Below are 16914 nucleotides of genomic sequence, written 5' to 3'. Positions count from 1 at the left end.
ATTGTCAAAAACCTAGCTTAACCTAACCTCAATTACCTTTAGAAATTACATTTTTAGCTTTAGTAACGTAATCTAACTTATAGAAATTAAAATAGAGAATGCGGGGACATACTAGAAAAGACCCGTTTGACTTTTATTAGTTCTGCCGGTAATAAAATCAAATATTACACTTTCAAGGAATGACATGTTTTTAATGGTTTAACTTGAGAAAATTATAATTTTTTAGAAATATAATTTTAGAAAATTATATATTTGTTATTAAAATTATTCTTATAGACACGTAATTTTCTCCTAGAGATGTATGTTTTGTACAGATCCCGTAGACATCTTGTCTTTATCTTCAACAATAATAATTGTACTTTGGGCCTGATTATAATATTACTCTAAATTATGCGTCAAATTATCCCCATCTATAGATCTATGGATTATTAAAAATATTTTTCCTTTCTTCACATTTATTTAATAGGTAATTTATTAAGTAGACGGTTAGACTATTTATTCTAACCTGATATCGAGTACACCACTAAAACCGTTATTCTTAGGATAGTGTTTTTTTATTATCCTTTTATTTTGTTAAAGAACAATGATGATTTTTATTATTCTTTTAGTTCTCCACAAAAATAAAACATTTAAAAACACATATTGCGCAGGTTTGTGTAATGCTTAAAACTTATTAGTATAACATTATATACATATATTTTCTTTCGGAATTTAAGGAAATAAGTGTGCTCAACTTACTCGAGCACTGAATCGGTGAGATTAGCCTTATAAACTACTTGCTCGGTTATGAAAGAGCCGAGAACGGGACAGCAAAGGCAGAAGAGGAACTGTAGGAGGGTCAGAGGCCGAGGGGCAAGGGTGGTCAAGGGGGTGGGATTACGGTAGTGGAATGGGAGAGAGTGCGTCCCTGCTCGTGATTCCACGAACAGCGTGGTAGGAAGTAGACTAAAAATTCGAAGGTCATTTTTAAAAACCTACATAAATACTTTACGAATACATTTTTTCAATTTGAAAATGAAAAATTTTAGACATCATTGATATATTTTTAATACTAATATATATAAACATTAATATTATTTCCATAACATGGAACAATTAAAACCTATGTTTTTTCAAAATGAAAAAAGTTAATCCCTTCAGCCATATTTTTGCGTATATACTGTAAAAATTTTACATCCTTCAGCTGTTTTCCATTGAGCCTGAATATAAAATGGCCCCTAAACGTCTACTTTAATTGTCTACAATTCCTCTTGCGGTGAGCCAAAAACTAGTATGTTCTTTTTAATCTTCAGGAAGGGTATTTTGAAGGAATGTTATTATAACATTTTTTAAATTTACTCAACTAAAATTCAATTATCAACTTAATGTGAAGTAAACAGAATAAAGCGTTTATTGAGGTGCAACGGGTGTGGTAATAAGGAAAATGAAATATGTATAATGGGTTTTGAAGGGATGTCTTATCTGGCTTTGTTTATAATTTTTATAACGAAAAGTGTCATTGCTTATCAATGGTTATAAGTAGAGGGTTGTATAATTGTATATAAATGTAACATACTACAATCCAACTGGATGTCAAGAACAAGAATTTCTAGGTTTCAAAATGATTTTAATGTCAAGTTTAATTAATACTTATGTAAGGACAAAGCAGGTCACTTGGCATAAATAGCGCTATGTAGGACAAAATAGACAGGTTTCAAGTATTACAATATCAACAACAAAAAGTATGAAATAAATTGTAATAAATAATGTGTATTCTGAGTAATGAATTTATTTATGTCGAGGGCAAAATATTTAAAATTATGAAAAAAGTATTGTAGATAATTAATTTTGAAGTCTTTCCTTATATAGGCCTATACAACATGTTTTTACATATTGTAGTTCTTACAATTAGTATATAAGAAATTTAATTAAACAGTAATTAGCACATCATTATACTAATAGTGAATGCTGTAGTTGAATGTCGATAGTTACAAACATGTAGTTACAACGATTAAGGATTGCTACATTAGTCGCTTGGTAGTGAATCTTATTATAGGCTACTACGTGGTTGCATATAAAGTTTGCATTATATATAAAAAAGCATAAACAAATTTAATGTGCCATGCTAACAATTTATTCAATAAAGGTATTGGATGCGTAATCCGTTTTCTAAAAATATTTAGTTTCTTTTCCAAACTTTATATAGTCTATAATTATGATATTAACATTGCCCTATAGACTACAATGGAGAAACATCCATATCACTTAGGATGAGGATAAACAATCATCGTGCCGATATTCGACATCAAAATTTACTTAGACCCGTGTCTGCACGTGCTGTGAAACACAATCAAACCTTTGAAAATTGTTTCTCTCTAATTGGCATCAAGAAGTTTCAAAATTATGAAGATAAAGAATACACAAAATTATAGCTAAGAAGATATGAACAAGCAAACATAATGGCTCTTCAATAAAAATCACCAGTTGGATTCAATCTGAGACACAGTTAATTTAAATTAATTATTCAAACGTTTTTATCTATCTCTGTGTTTAGGAAAAGTACATGTTTTATTTTACTTGTTCCGATGCCATATGTTTTTGTTGTTGTTTACAATGTGTTTATAACCTTCATTGTTATATTTGTTTATATTAAATTTTATTTATACAAGCTTTTGATAATGTCACTGTATTTCGTTTGCTGAGAATATAAATTATTTCTTATTCTATAATTTTTAGTTCTTGAAGTTAACAATTTGACAGTTTTAGAAGTCATATTATTATTTTTTAATTATTATATAGTGATTGATTTTAATAATTTTTTATTATAAATCCAAATTAATACGTTGAAGAACTAACGCCTAGGACCTAACTCTCTAAGAAGATACACAATTTTGTAATAAAATTAAAATTTTTTCGTGGGTTCAATTAAGTCAACAGGTTTGACAGCCTCTCTCACCAAATTTACTAGTACTAGTCTGTAAGTCAGCCCAGAAACAGGTTTCATGAAACTCCCGATAATTGTCTCATTTGACAATGTGCCAAGAACCACAAAATGTATTATTCCGTCACTAAAAAATCTCTTATACTATTAATAAACCCTAATCTCTGCATGCTATTTCTCTCCATATTGCTTTACGCCATTTCCCAAAGGTTTTCAGAGAATATTACCTGAAAGACTGATACGTAGAGAAAGCCTTCTCTCCCAAAATTCTGAGATGAGCAGTAGTTATTTGGAAAAATCTAAAGTTTTGCATTCTAACCTGCTGTACCAGGACAAATATTCCACACGAACACCAACTTTGGCGTCATAATCAAATATAACCCTAATATATCGTTATGATTGATATTTATCTTATCATAACAGCAGCAAGCCGTAATCGCAGAGCAACTCTGCATACAACTCTGTCTCGCTTCACCCAAAATGGTTATGGCGAGTTCCAAAATGCAGGATTACCTGGAGATATTACTTGAATAAAGAAACATTTCATTTCATTTCATGTTTCTTAGCATCGGTGAAGGTTCTATAATTGCACTCTATCCTGTAATACTCCTCCAGGACGGTTTATAGGTTTTCCCAACAGAGAAGTCGCTCGGAACCTTAGCATAAACATGGCAAGGTTTCAAAGAACCCCCGTGGTTAAATAGTTATAGAAAGAAAACAAAAACTCAGCAAAAAACTAACATTTACTAAAACTTATGTAAATGTAACTGTGAGCCTCTGTATGTTCTATGAGCTCCTCTCCATTCGCAGAGAGTGGTTTTTGTGGAGAGTATTATTATTTAAAATAAGATATATGTAAGTAACTCTTGTGCATCATGTGATTATAATACATTTTTTTAGAATTTGAATATGATGTGAGATCGAAATTCGTAAATGAATAAATACAATGATTTACTTTCTATTCATGTGCTTTACTAATTACTAATTAAAATGTATGAATCCATCTCGTCTACCCTTTCTGCCATCATTATCGTAGTAGCAATTTTGTGAAAAATACAGTAAGAAGACGCCCAGCTAAAATTTGTAGCTTCAAAGTGCCCTTAGGAAGGTAAAATCTCATATTACGTAATATTTAATAGCTGTGATACATCCCACGTGTACATAAAGAAGATCCGGGGGTTCCTATGCAGGTTTTTATCAATAATCAGCTTGAGAGAGAAACATTGTTTTAGTGCGCTCCAACTCATCCATAGACCTCACTGATCATCTCCTTGGCAAGTGTCACTCTCCCGGTAGACTTCCTGGAAACTCAATTTCTAAGAAACCGGAGGTCAAAGCATACAATACTTGAAGTTTGTAAAATGAAGCTTTGCTTCAACAGAACTCAGTGCTAGAACGTATTACAAGATCACAACTTACATGTCAAAACTTACCGAATCCGTTAATTCCAAAAGTCCCAAACTGTTACAAGTATTCGAGGTGTAGTCCCTAATAAACGAAAGTCTTATAAGAAAGGTTTGCTCTGCAACTCACAGACCTATGATAACAAAACAACATATTCAAGCATGAAATTGCTTCTGAGCAGCACATACTTGCATGGTTGGTTTAAAGAAAAGTGTATTTATAGATAAACAATTCTTTTCATGATTCCTACCTATATAAAAAAGAAAATAACTTTTTATAATGTGAAAATCTAAAATAAATTTTACTAGCTTGGCTTTAAACTCAGAAGCGGAATTTGAAGAAGTAGTGTAGACTGAAACTATTATAAACAATGAAATATGAATTATATTTGTAATAATTTAAAGTAATAAAATATTAAATATAATTGTTTTAAATGGCTATGAAGAAGATTATTGTAGATACTATACCATGTATGAAATGAACAGCTACTCGTATGATGTCCACTTCAGCAGGATGAGCTGTGAGAAAATGAAAGCTGAAGCCATTTTCGCCCATCTAATCCAACATGATCAGGAAATTTTCAGACCACGCGAAAGGAATCATCTCTATATAGTCTCAGTCTCTATTCCAGACTATAATGGCTTCGGATGGCATCAGGCAAACATGACTTAAGAACGTTTGCTGTTGAAATCTTCGATGATCTCACCACAAGTTCCGCTAGCTACACAAACTAACTTGCTTGGGTGTTCAGAGAAGATTAACTAAGAATTTATGAGAACACTAAGTTCCTGCACTGTGCGCTTTCTCTTGATCATACTACCTCTTACCTCGAACGAACCATAACTAACATAGTTTTATTGAGATTCAGTGACGTGTTGTTCCTTTCAGTCCCCCTATAGGAAAATCAATGTCAAATTCTAGAGCTGAAAAGTCCACCATACTGATAATCGGGAAGACCGGTAATCAAAGTAATCAAAGGTCGGTGTTGCAGTTTTGATGGGTTATTTCAAAGATAAATAGCAAGAACCTTTCCAGAACAATGAAATAAGCCTCAAATGAGTAACGGTACCAGATGAATCTTTCACACCGTACGCCGAAATATGGTTGATGCCGCGGGCTGGGCGAGTTTTTAGGCTCTTGCTGGTTGACTGGACAACGTCTACTGATACAGGAAGTCTTTAGTTTCAGAAATATTCACTATATCAGATTCCTTACGCAACTACCAACAAATACACACATGAAATAATATTGTACGGAAGAGGGGGAAGGGGCTTTTATATTTCTAGATACTTAACCAGCAAAACATATAGATAATAGTAGGACATAGATATGTTAGGAAGAATTCAGGTTCCCATAATACTGATCATTTTTAAATCATCCTACCCCCACATAATTATGGTAATCTACGCCTACTGAAAGATGATGCAATTTGCACACCTTCCTTGTTAGTTGTGGTAGCTGTATTGTATTTATTAAAGGCGTTATACAATTGAAACATGTTTAAATTGAAAGCAATTATTTGTGTTAATTATATGTACCTTGTTACTTATAGTTCTATGCGCTCTTTATGCTTATTGGCTCACTACACTCCATCTTAACAAACAGTCTCAACAGCCAACAATTTGTGATAAATTATGGTTAGCAACAAAGACATTTTTTATAAAATATAGGATGAGTGAACAGAATATCTGCCCACAATGTTTTTGAAGACCTAGTAGGTATCTACTTACATCTCCAAATATTGTTGCTTTCGACAATCTTACTGTTGATTCATGATGTGGTTGCCAGGTTTTAAGATCCATACTTAAGAGGTTGTGAACGATGAAAAGACGATGTGTGTTAATATTTCGTATCAGAAATTAAGACCCAAAACTGCTAATACTGATACTTGTTTGACATCATGACGCGCAATCGCTCAACATTTAACCTCATTAGTGAATAATACACAGGTCATTACCGCTTCAAGAGGCTGTATTGAAGTTATGGCACCGCTTACCATCGTCAATAAATACACTTGGGCTACATGACCTCATAAGGCTATCGCCGCCATGACTTTTATCAAGATCTTCGTACGTTCTTTTGCAACTTTATAATACGTAAACAGCAGTCTTCCGAAGGTGGACATAGAAAGTCATCGAAGGAAGAGGGGTATACATTTTGCCCGCAGGTCGTAAGACTCTGACTCGACGAGGGCCACTCACTCAGTCGTAAGTTGAAACGAAGTTTTGTTTAATGTCTGATACCTGAAGATGGCGCCCTACAGGGAGGAATTTCAATAATTGGTTATCCTAACAACTTCAAGAGAATGGTCTAAGCGGTGTTTCTCTTTCTCTTTCAATGTTTTTATAAAAATGTTAATAGTAGAAACAATATAAACAAATATATAAAATATAACCAAGAATGCACAATGATGTGATAGGTGTACTCAATTGTGTACCTGATGAGACAATGAGACTACTACTTCACCTATTTATAGATGTCTCTGATGTCGAAACGATGTGAATGTTTCGTTTTGAGCTTCTTCGTCGTCGACTATATATGGGTCTTTACAGACAAACATGGCTTCAGATTCCAGGAGTTATCTGAGACAGCGTCAGATACCAGATCCTGCAATAAAAGGAAGGTGAGCTGGAAGTAAGCTCAAAATTCAATTGAATCAACCCTTCCTACGTTATGTGTAGAAAACTCGGTTGCCCGCCGTGCTTAGAGATCACGTCTATCACATCGTAGTGCATTCAATCGTGCACCTGATGAGACAATGAGACTGCTACTTCACCTATTTATAGATGTCTCTGATGTCGAAACGATGTGAATGTTTCGTTTTGAGCTTCTTCGTCGTCGACTATATATGGGTCTTTACAGACAAACATGGCTTCAGATTCCAGGAGTTATCTGAGACAGCGTCAGATACCAGATCCTGCAATAAAAGGAAGGTGAGCTGGAGGTAAGCTCAAAATTCAATTGAATCAACCCTTCCTACGCTATGTGTAGAAAACTCAGTTGCCCGCCGTGCTTAGAGATCACGTCTATCACATCGTAGTGCATTCAATCGTGCACCTGATGAGACAATGAGACTGCTACTTCACCTATTTATAGATGTCTCTGATGTCGAAACGATGTGAATGTTTCGTTTTGAAGCTTCTTCGTCGTCGACTATATATGGGTCTTTACAGACAAACATGGCTTCAGATTCCAGGAGTTATCTGAGACAGCGTCAGATACCAGATCCTGCAATAAAAGGAAGGTGAGCTGGAGGTAAGCTCAAAATTCAATTGAATCAACCCTTCCTACGCTATGTGTAGAAAACTCAGTTGCCCGCCGTGCTTAGAGATCACGTCTATCACATCGTAGTGCATTCAATTGTGTACCTGATGAGACAATGAGACTGCTACTTCACCTATTTATAGATGTCTCTGATGTCGAAACGATGTAAATGTTTCGTTTTAAGCTTCTTAGTCGTCAGCTTTCTAAGGATCTCTACAGACGAACATGACTCCAGATTCCAGGAGTCAAGTCTGAGACAGCGTCAGATATCAAACGCAGCAATAAAAGGAAAGTGAGCTGGAGCTAAACTAAAAACTCAATCGACACATTTTTGTTAGTACTTTATATAAATAAAAATAACGTGACCTACATGGAATTGCACTATTATTGAACAAAGTTATACTAATAATTGCCGTACACCCAGTACATTCTGGTGTTTCAGAAATTATTTTTCAGATTATATAATATGCGTTACAGCCGCATGTAAAACTGACACACTATTTGGCTGACTCACTGATGTACAGATACAAATTCTAACGTACTTCTCGAAGTGCTAGAAACTTGAAATTTGGTACGCAGGAAGTTTTTGCAATATAACCCACAGGAAAATTCTGAAAACCGGCAACTTTTACTAATTAACAGTTTCGAGAAATTTTCACACTTGCAGGCCTATTTATGAAGCCCGATAGCGGGCAAACCGTTAGAGATAGCTCTAATCTAACGAAAAATCGTTAGTCAAGAATGACGTGAACTACAAAACAACTACAAACTAAAAAACGCTCGCATGTTTGACATTCCAGAGATTTTTTCGTTTACAATAATGGTTTGAGCCCGATAGTGGCCGAACGGTTGGTCGTAGCTCAAATCTAATCGACTCTTTAAATTAGCAAATTACGCGATCTACAGAAAAGGTGTAGTAGTAACTTTTTTCGCTATCCCCATCGGGTAAGCCGCAAAATGCATTTAAATGCAAAATTGTTGTAGTTTTTACAAGAGAATTTAGTTTTGGGCCCTATAGCGGCCAAACAGTTGGTCTTAGCACAGAACAAATTTTTAATGGGAATTAGCAAATGACGTGATTTAAAGAATAGATCTAATAACATTTTGCCCTATCCTCAATGGTCGCAAAACGCGTTTAAATGCAATACGTTTGTAGTTTTTTGGTGAAAATTTAGTTTATGGGGTTGATAACAGCCGAACCGCTGATCGAACTTAAATATTTATCTTTAGTAACTAGAAAATTATGAGATCTACATAAAAGGTCTAGTAGCTTTTTGTCTTCTATCCATCAGTAACCCCGAAAAACGCTTTCAATAGCATAATCTTGCCGTGAACTGACAATTTCAGGTGTTTAAAATGTTTGCTACAATAATTTGTGCAATTAATTCTGGTATTACCGGATTGAACTTAATTACTATGTTAACACGTAATAGGCTAAGCTTTAGGTAAGCTTCAATAGTAGATAAGGACAGAGTGATTTAAAATTAATTTCATGAAATAGTGGTTCATTGTCAAAACTCTGGCGTGGAATCATAATCTCCTAAGTTAATTAAACCCCCTGATTACCTGATCATTTCGATAAAGACTACTCTACACATATTCTCGTCGCACAGACACAAAATCTTTTTTGTACGGTTACTCAGATTATACAGTCAAGCCCACTTCCTTGTATAGGCTACTAGAAACTTCTGCTACTACTGCACAGTTTCAGATTAGTCCGTTTAATCACTAAAGTCTTTTGGTAATTCCCCGTATCCCTATTTGTTATCCCGAAAATATCCCTCAAATTCTAAAAGTTTGTAAATTCTAGTAAATTTCACAGCTTAAATTATTCTCTCACTTCATTATACTCTATTTCGTTCGATTAGATTCGGTCTCGAGAACAAGTTCATTTTTATAAGAAATCCATCGATTATTTTAATACATCATACATCATTTGGCTGAGCGTAATCGAATCATTATAACCAGCAAGATTCTCGAGAACATGAAAGTTTTGAAACATCATCTCCGTATTAAAGTAATACCTTATATCTCTTATCCCCGAATTTGGCCAACACCCGTAAAGGGACTTGGACACGTAAAATTATTTATAATTCATGATAGAGCTACACATTTTTTGGGGAAGCAAAACTTCACTATAGTGAATGATAGAATTAACTATATTCATTCGTTCAATTTAGTAAAAACTAAGTTTTATAATTTTGGAAAATAAAATTTAGGTTTATCAGAAAATTACAAAAAACCACCCACCTTCGGTGCCGGACGGAATTTATTTTATAAAAGTTAGAATGAAGACGATTAAGGAAAGAATAGTTTTTCTCATAAACAGAACATTTGAAATAATTATAAAAAACAAAAAAGTTATATAGTAATAGTGCTATGTAACTGGCACAAAAATAGTCTCATTGCTCATGTTTTATTTTAAAATGTACGTGTGAAAATGTTAATTATAATTGCCTGAGCGTTAGCGAACTATCAGTCGAGGGGTTGGAAAAATAATTGTATATCCGTACGTTTGACTGGCCCTGTGTGACTCTGTTCACACGGTATCTCGAAACCGAACTGACCACTGTACTACATTTGTATATAGGCAACACTGAGTTCGATGATGGTACATCATGGGATTTGTCTGAGCGTTAGCGAACTAACAGTCGAGGGGTTGGAAAAATAATCGTATATCTGTACGTTTGACTGGCCCTGTGTAACTCTGTTCACACGGTATCTCGAAACCGAACTGACCACTGTACTACATTTGTATATAGGCAACACTGAGTTCGATGATGGTACATCATGGGATTTGTCTGAGCGTTAGCGAACTAACAGTCGAGGGGTTGGAAAAATAATCGTATATCTGTACGTTTGACTGGCCCTGTGTGACTCTGTTCACACGGTATCTCGAAACCGAACTGACCACTGTACTACATTTGTATATAGGCAACACTGAGTTCGATGATGGTACATCATGGGATTTGTCTGAGCGTTAGAGAGTATTTTTTCATTGATCTTATGGGTAACCATAATGACAACGAGAAAATAGCGGAATAAATACATTTTTAAAGAAACAGAGTCCATATCAGAATCATATGAGATTTTATTGTGTGACCTTTACTCATAGATTGAAAAGAAAATGTATTAGAATAGAAAATCAATGTTAATAGTCGGTGAAAAGATCTGATTTCAGCGCACTCTTTAGTTGCTGTACCATCCCTACCGTACCGCAACTTTTATTATTGCACACCTTGTTATGTAATCTAACTTAATAAAAACTTAAAAGTTATTATTATGTCGTAAGATATCTCTATAAATACTTAATCTATACATTTTAAATTTTACGTTAAAATAAGCGCCATTGAAGCCTATCACTCAGTAGGGTGACACAATTTTATTGTTCTTTAGTCTGTCAGGGGATGTAAATATTACTTTTTTATATGATTGGCCGACAATGAAATGACTTGGCATTTTGTGTGCATTCTCATCTGTCTGTTATGTGACACGTAATGTTGCGTACTCCTACCTTGTTTATATTCAAGGTCATTCTTAAGCAAGACAACGGACCCTGGATGAAGAAAATAAGTTGTCGAGACTTATAGAGTAGAGTTGGTTGCATTCATAATAGCTTAGTATTAAGAAAACAATTGCATTCAACAAAAAGAAGGCAACGTAATAATTACGTTGGGAGAAGTTTTGGGACTTTAAAACTTTAAGTAAACTAATAATTATGCATTTAAAAATGTTAATTATTGCATAAATGGAAGGCGAAAGTTAAATTTTTAAATAAGCATAAATAAATTCAGAACTCTTTTAGGAGATAAGCTCGTAGGAACACATGCTAACAGAGAGACACCACAACGCCTGCAGCAAGATGATGCATATTACATGCCTTTTGCGTTAATAGATACGGCAGCTGGCTTATTGAAGGTGGTATATAATTGGAAGGTGTATAAATAAAAACAATTATTTCTTTTTATTATATGCACCTTGAAATTCATTGTTCTATTCTCATAATGGTTCTTTTTGAAGGAGATGAAATGACTGGAACTGGTACTGTAGAACCAGTTTGGGAACATTGTAGATAGTCACGCTATCAGATAAAACTGACTGCTAAAACTGAAGAGTGTTATCATTGTATGAGTATTTCTATTCTAATTGTGTGTAGTATTGATTGTAATTCCAGGTGTTTTAATGTTGAAGTTCATATTAATTTTTAAATTTACATTATATTTGTATAGTTTAATTAATTTACTAATTTATTGTACTGTGTTGTTATACAGAACTTATACTTGTATTTCACAACTAAAAAATATAAATTAAAATTATAGGAATCATGATTGATCACGTTTTAATTAATTTTCTAACCCTCCAATAAAATTACAATTTTCGGCTCTATGCGTTTAGAGGGGAATTTAAGGTATGATTTGATTAGGATAGCACGGCCATATTTTTAGCTGATAAAATATACATGTTTAAAAATATATTTACTAAAGAAAAATAATAATACTTTTATTTTTAATTTGTTTTCAAAGATTTTTAAATAAAGGTAAAACACCATGAACAGAAGTATGGTGACAAATTTATATTCGTCAGATACATTTACCAAAATAAGATTCAAGAAATTATCTGTACTGTTTACGTGGTTATAGCCAAAAACAATTATGACAGTCAAGAGTTTAGTACAAATTCACAAAGAATTTATAACTCGAAATATAAAAACAGTCGGATAATATATTTTAGGTTATTTGTGTAACTTTGGAGGAGCTTTATCTCTGGACTTTTGATTGACACCAATTTTTGGAACACCCTAAAGGGCGTATTAGAATTATTGATATAACATGATATAATAGAATCGAACTACATTCAATAGTTTATTGTACAGTCAGATAAGTTATTATTATGTCGTAAGATATCTCTATAAATACTTAATCTATACATTTTAAATTTTACATTCAAATAAGCGCCATTGAAGCCTATCACTCAGCAGGCTGACACAATTGTTCTTTAGTCTGTCAGGGGATGTAAATATTACTTTTTTATAGATTGGCCGATAATGAAATACTTAGCATTTTGCGTTATTCTCAGCGAAGTCTGTAATGCGAGAAGAAATGTTACGCACTTCCAACTTGTTTATATTCAAGGTCATTCTTAAGCAAGACAACGGATCCGATGGATGAAGAAAATAAGTTGTCGAGACTATATAGAGTAGAGTAGGTTGCATTCATAATAACTGAGGAGTAAAAACACAATGCTGTTAAGAATGCAACATAACAATAATGTAAGTGCAAAGTCTTGTAATAATTTCATTAGGAGAAGTTTTGGGACTTAATTTGAAAATTTGAATTATTGCATAAATGGAGAATTAAATTTAAATTTTAAATATGCATAAATTTATGCAGAAGTCTTGTGGAAGATAAGCACGTAGTAACACATTCTAACAAAAGAACACCACGACGCCTGCTGCTAATTGATGCATTTTACATGCCTTATGCGGTAATAGATACGGCAGCAGGCTTATTGAAGGCGTTATATAATTGAAAGATATATAAATGGAAAACAATTATTTGTTTTTAATAAATGTACCTTGGAACTAAACGTTCTACTCTCGCAACGGTGTTTCTTTTTGAGGGAGAATAATTGACTGGAACTGGTACTCTAGAACCAGTGTGGGCCTGTATTGTAGATAGTCAAGCTTTCAGATAAAACTCACCGTTAAACTAAAGTTTTATCATTGTATGAGTATTTCTATACCAGTTTTGTGTAGTATGGATCGTGATAACAGATTTTTTAATGTTAAAGTTCATAGTATTGTTTAAACGTAAATTGTATAGTCTAATTAATTTACTAATTTATTACAGTGTGTGTTACACAGAACTAATACTTGTATTTGACAAACTAAAACATATAAATTAAAATTACAGGAATCATGATTGATCAAGTTTTAATTAAATTTATAACCCTCATATAAAACTAAAATGTTCGGCTCTATGCGCTTTGAGAGGAATTTAAGGTATGATGTGATTAAAATAACACTGCTATATTTGTAGCTCAAAATAATGAGATTTTTATTTTTAATTTGTCTTCAAAGATTTTAAAATCATCGAACATTTCACGTTTTCTATCATTCAACGATTTTTCAAAACACCATGGATAGATTTTTATTTTTAATTTGTTTTCAAACACTTTAAAATCATTCAAGATTTCACGTTTTCTAACATTCAGTTATTTTTAAAAACACCATGAATAGATGTAAACTAGAATTTTCGCCTCTATGCGTTTTGAGTGGAATTAAGGTATGGAGTGATTAGGTGCAGTATAATGTGGAAGTGCTCGCCAGTAGTTAACCAGTTAATCGGTAGTAGCGCTAGTGGTGTGAGTTTTGTGCTGCTTTGGTTCAACACCACCAGGTAGCAGCACGAGTATAATAAAACATTAATTTTTCAAAGAATTATCTATCTTTTTATAGATTTGCTAAAAAATATTAAAACTGTTTTCTACTTGACTTGTAAACAAGTTTGCAAAAATAAACATTCTATTAATATTTTAAGTTTTAAGTGATTATAAATAGTCAATTCAATCTGTAGAAAGTTTTCCCTCTTAATTGTCTAACAACTTATTTCTATATACAACACTCTTTGGTTCTATTAGACTTGGACTTTGATGACGCAGTGGCAATACCGAAGCCAATTGCTTATTGAATACTGTAACCAATACCCCGCCGTGTGAGCGTGAAATATCGATCGCACTGGCAATTTTTGAAAGTTCCTTCGGGGGCTTGTTAAATGCGTCAGTTAATGTTGTATATGAATATTTACTAGCAGTTCCTTAATAATATATCATTCATTAAGCCTTTCAATTTTAAAAAGGAGGGACTTAAGCACATTCGTTTTAAATGGCAATCCTGAGGTAATTGATAGTTACTGAATTATATTCTCATATCTTAATCCATTTGAGACTTAAGTTTGAAGGTGGGGCTCTGAGACTGAAGACAAACTGGCTTTGAAGTACCTCTGAAATTCCTGTCCAATATTTCATGAAGAATTGAGACTTGGCGGTTCTCGATTACCAACCAATCGGTAAAAGGTTAAACCACGTGTAATAAAAGAGTTGGCTTGCTCACAATTCTCAATTCTGAGGATCACTCTTAGAAAGTCCCTCCTATGGTGTGGGGGGGGGGAGGGGAGACTAGGATTAATTTGATCGAGAGCCGCAAGTACCCTGAATTAGTGTATTGACGAGACTAGACAAATCAGTCGTAAAGGCGTTAGAATATTGGCGATCCATTCCTTGTAAATTACAGCTACGTTAGGTTTGCTCTAAATGCTCCTTTTTAATTTACAATTTTATTATTGTGTAATTTAAATTAACAAAGGACCTTTTGTTACTATATAGCCTAATGTGCCATGGACGAGGAGTTTGTTACAAGCGCTGTTATAGATGGCAGAAAACTTAATCTCAATTCAAGAACTCAGGTGTCCTATCTCCTTTAGCTGTACTAATTTAAATTAACAAAGGACCTTTTGTTACTATATAGCCTAATGTGCCATGGACGAGGAGTTTGTTACAAGCGCTGTTATAGATGGCAGAAAACCTAATCTCAATTCAAGAACTCAGGTGTCCTATTTACTTTAGCTGTACTAATTTAAAATAATAAATAAACAATATACAGAGATAAACACGGCGAAAGGAAGTGTCTCAGTAGAAAACTCTTGTTAAACTAAACTTTTTGGAAAGCTATGAGAAAAGAACACAAAGACACCTTTAAATCGGCACAAGGTGATGATGTGCACAATTGCAGTAAGCCGATCAACAATTGCAGTATATATTGTTTCGATAACGATTATACAGTCTTTACTCGAAGGCTTTACTTAATTTCAAGGAAAAAAGAATTGAAGAACAACTTTAAAAGTTGAATATTTAATTATAATAAGGCCATTGCCACCATTAACAATTTAACGGGGATTTTGGAAACTAAATTGTGTTGTTTTGCTGACATTTGTGCTGTTTCTTTACATATACAGGTTTATACAGGGTGTCCCACGAGTAACACGACAATTTTACCCAGGTGGAAAGCTTCCTACCATCAAAATAATGGAAAAGGTTCATACAAACATATGTCCCGAAACGTTTGTTAGAAATTAACTACAAAATTGAATCAAATACGTTTCAGACCTGTACGCCACCCATATCTGAGATATCAGATAAAATATGCAAAATTGAGTTTAAAAATGTGTTTAGTTTAGACTTGAAGTACATTAACATCATTAAATGGGTAATAACACGCAAACCTTTAAACCAAAACTTGTAGAGTATTTAATGCTAAAGATAAAATAGGACAATAATAAACAAACACAAAGTTGAAAAATATTAATGTGTAATTAAATTAACACATACGAAAAAAGACAGAAAATTGCATTATTCGTTTATTAAATGAACGTTCTTTATAAAAACAAAACATTTTAAGATGGGTTTTTCAGTCAAGTAAATAATTACAAAAACTTGCAGTATAAAACATTGTAGTTTGAGAAACAAAGTTTTACAAATATAGGGTCAATTGAAATGGATCAATTTTGATATAGAATAATTTATAAATAAAATTACTGACGAAACACATTTGTATTAAAAGAAAAATTGGAATTCTATGATTAGTTAGAAGTTCCTCCGGGGTTATACCCCACTGGTCTCTAACGCAGCAAAAATTACCATCTTAGTCTCTAAAGTTGTGTTATATGAATTTAAAGATCTTGTCTAATGTAATCAACTGTTCTGTGTAAACATTGTACTATGACAAAAAGCAATACGCTTATTTACTTTAACCACTATTTTAATTATAATATTTGTTTCATAATTATACGTTTATTGAAACTATACTTCTGTTCTCATTCCTAAGATTTATGTATATTTTCTCCATCGTGACAACAAGGTAAACTCAACTATGGCACTGGAAATATCTTAGAATAAAAGAAGATTGCAAGAGATGTAAGTAGACGCTTCTTGGCAGAAGTAGTTTTCTGAGATCTACTACATATGCATATATTTTTCTTGGTCGAGGCAATAAAGTAAACTCAAATTTGACACCTTAAACACATTGTTAATTCACACGGCCTGAAGAAAACGCATTTTGGTTTTGGCCGAAGTAGGCTTTTCAGTCCTACGTGTTTACATGTACGAGTATATCAGGATAACGTGGGAAATTCTAATATATGACTGGAGATATCGTGGACCGGAAGTCAACGCTTTCTGACTCGAATACGTTTCGTACATCTACACACACGCACAGTCCTATATAAACAAGCATTTTGTTGATTAAGTACATAAGGCAAACTCGACACCTT

General features: G+C 33.4%; 1 pseudogene; it reads left to right on the top strand.

The window, feature by feature from the left end:
* The first annotated feature begins 14236 nt into the window (after positions 1–14236).
* Positions 14237–14353, top strand: LOC124363989 (annotated as a pseudogene).
* The last annotated feature ends 2561 nt before the right edge of the window (positions 14354–16914 follow it).

The sequence above is a fragment of the Homalodisca vitripennis genome, chromosome 5 (genome assembly GCF_021130785.1).
Source record: "Homalodisca vitripennis isolate AUS2020 chromosome 5, UT_GWSS_2.1, whole genome shotgun sequence".
NCBI lineage: Eukaryota > Metazoa > Arthropoda > Insecta > Hemiptera > Cicadellidae > Homalodisca > Homalodisca vitripennis.
Note: the sequence above shows the minus strand (reverse complement) of the source record. Positions and strands in the feature narration are given on the sequence as shown.